The following is a 3,385-nucleotide window of genomic DNA, read 5'->3' as shown; positions in this document are numbered from 1 at the left end:
GGTAGCATAGTGCCTAAGGCACTTGACTGCTAACCAGAAGGCTGGCGGTTCAAACCCACCAGCCACTCCTCAGAAGGAAGGTTGGGCAATCTACTAGTGATACTACCTCAAAAACCCAAGGAGGGGTTGCTATGAGTCGGGTCCGACTTGACGGCACATAACAGCAACATGATCAGGTAAGGCATACCCAGATAATCTCCATGTTTTAAAACTAACTGATTAGTAACGTTAACCTTATCCAAAAAATCTCTTTGGCCTGTAATGTAACATAGTCATGGAAGTAGCACCAGTGGGAAAGATGATAGGAGCCATCTTAGAAGTCAGCCTGCTATAAGGGTATTTATTTGGTGTGATGTTTATGCTGTAGATTCTTCAGAGCAACCCCATTATTAATGCCTACCTTATTATTATTATTATTATTTTGTCCTACAACCTGGCCTGGAAGGAAGAGGTCTAGTTCTGGGTATGTTCTACCAACAAATTAGTAAAGAACCTGCTGTTTTTCTAACCTTGCATTATGGGCAGGAGGAGAAAACCCCTGTAAGGCATACTTCTCTACTCTTCACACAAAAAGCTTTTAGTGTTCATACATGAGATCACTAAGCAATCAATGCATTTGAGGACAGATGCTAAATTAAGTGGAAGTTGAATGGGAAAGTAAGTCCTTGGGAGTTGAAATAATCAGAAGAAGCCTTCTAGAGAGAAAATGGTTCTCTGGACCTTGCACAGTACATACAGTTTGAGCAGATGGATAGAAAAGGACTCAAGGTTTCAAAGAGCCTACTGTTGTTGAGGAAATAATGGAAGATAAGTTGAGCTAGAATAGAGGGTCCTTCCTCCACTTTTGAGTAGGTGTTAATTCTTGTGGAGGTGGGTAAGAGGTGGGCTTTGAAAAATGAGTGAGTTTTCATGGCACAAAACCTTTGAAATCATATGAAGTTCTTTATTACTAGAGAAACCTCTTGAAGGATTCATGCCCTCCATCACATGGCCTACAACAAGCCATTCTAGAGGGCCCACTGTTCTTGGGATATAGACAAATCATTCTAAGCAGTGCAATAAATTCTGTACCAAGAGTTCTCACCCTCGACTGCACGTTACAGTCACCTAGGGAAACTTTAAAAAACAAAAACAAAAAAGAGTGCTCAGGCAGTATCCCTCACCGCCCCACCCCCCGCAAAAAAAAAAAAAAACCATGTTCACTGCCGTGGAGTTGGATCCGACTCATAGCAACCCCTGCTTGGGTTTCCGAGGCGGTATCACTACATAAGTAGATTGCCCAACCTTCCTTCCAAGGAGTAGCTGGTGGGTTTGAACTGCTTCTGGTTAGCAGTCAAATGCCTGACACTACCTGAATCAGAATCTCTGGGGATGGGGCCTGAGGATTGGTGTTTTATTTAAAAGTTCGCCAGGTGATTTTAATACCTCTCAGCCAGGATTGATAGCCAGTTTGCTGTGTTATTGGTATTGACAAAGTGTTAAGAGATCTGTGCTATCCATTCTGTTTAGGAGATGATTTTTTTTTTTTTTTTTTTTAAGAGCTTGTTTTACATTCAACTTAACGTGTACATTTAGTTTCATTTCCCATTTACCATGTCCAACCCTAACCCAGTCTCCTCCCCTCTCTACCCTGTAACCCTCACCCTGTGCCCCTCATATTTATGCACTCCTGTTTGTCCTGTATTTCCTGTTTGAATGTTGGCCCTCTGGTGTCCCATGGTCTATTGCTCTAAGGGATGTATTACCATTGAGTGTGTGGGTGCATCATCCTGGGTTGAGTGGTCTGTGTGTATATCTTAACTATTGGGCTGAGAGCCAGCCCCTCAGGGTGCATTTTATTCCAGGCACAGAATGTATTTCAGGGCCATAGTATTGGGTATCTCACCAGATTTCATCTGACCAGTAATTCTGGTCATTATTGAGTTTTTGGATTTTGTTCCACATTTTCCCTCCCAATCTATCCAGGATCTCCAGATTTTATCCTTTCCTGAGTGGTTGGCATTGGTAGCCAGGCACCATCTAGTTCTTCTGGTCTCAAGGGCCATTGTGTCCTAGGCTGATTGCTTCCAATTGCTCTCTCTTTTTTTTTTTTTTCTATTCTTCTTTGCTTCTGATGCTAGGGGACCATTAGCTGCATCTTAGATGGCCACTGGAAAGCTTTTTAAGACCCCAGTTGCTACTCACCAATGTAGGATGTGGAGCAAGGCCTTTATGTATTTTTTTGTGCCAATTGAATCTCGTGTCTCCCAGTACTATGGGCCTGAGACAGTAGATCTATTGGATCTCTCTCCCATAGTGTCTGGTTGTCTGTGAGGGATTCCTTTGTGTCTGTCTTCCATTATTTCTGTAAGGACTGCAGGTATTTTGTATCACTGGTATCTGTGCAAGATTAGCTTCAGATGAATCTATCCTTGGTCTAGAGCATACTTCTCTTCACTGACCCTCATCTGATCATCTCAGGTGTTTGTGTGTTTATGTGTAGCCTGGTGTTTGGTGTTAATGGCAATGCAGTATTGTGGACACATTGGTTGGTATTAGCATCTGTTGTCTTATGTGCACAATTCGGTGTCCTCCCATTTCCTAATGTTATCATGGTGGTCATAGATCCTTCCCGTATATCCCTTCCCCTACCCACGTCAGCATGTAGGCCCCAACTAGCCTGAAATTAATTCCTCCCCTTACCTCCCCATCCTAGTAACCTACTAAGTGAGTTCCCTTTCCCAAGCAAACCCTTCTCTGTCTTTTTACAGTAATGGGCTCATACAGTACGTGTCCTTCTGCGATTGACTTATTTCACTCAGCATAATGTCCTCCAGGTTCATCCATGTTGTGAGATGATTTGCGTATCCCTCATTGTTGCTTAATGTGGCATATATCCATATATCCATTGTGTGCATATACCATAATTTGATTATCCACTTATCCATTGATGGACATTTAGGTTGTTTCCATCTCTTTGCTATAGTGAATTGTGCTGTGATGAACATAGGTGTACTTATGTCTGTTCATGTGCTATCTCTCACCTCTTTAGTATATATTCCTAGTAATGGAATTTCTGGGTTAAATAGTACTTCTATTTTCAGTTTTTTAAGGAAACACCATACTGTTTGCCACAATGGTTGTACCGTTTTACAATCCCACCAGCAGTGCACAAGAGTTCCAATCTCTCCACAACCACGCCAGCATTTATTATTTTCTGACCTGTAGAACTTTGCTATTATTGCTGGGGTGAGATGATATCTCATTATTGTTTTGATTTGCATCTCTCTAATGATTTATAGGAGCTCTGGTAGCATAGTGCCTAAGGCACTTGACTGCTAACCAGAAGGCTGGCAGTTCAAACCCACCAGCCATTCCTCAGAAGGAAGGTTGGACAATCTACTTC

This window comes from Orycteropus afer, unplaced genomic scaffold (assembly GCF_000298275.1).
Source record: "Orycteropus afer afer isolate SDZICR_OR568_19922 unplaced genomic scaffold, OryAfe1.0 scaffold00752, whole genome shotgun sequence".
Classification (NCBI taxonomy): domain Eukaryota; kingdom Metazoa; phylum Chordata; class Mammalia; order Tubulidentata; family Orycteropodidae; genus Orycteropus; species Orycteropus afer.
The sequence above is the reverse complement of the archived record's forward strand: the minus strand, read 5'-3'. Positions refer to the sequence as shown.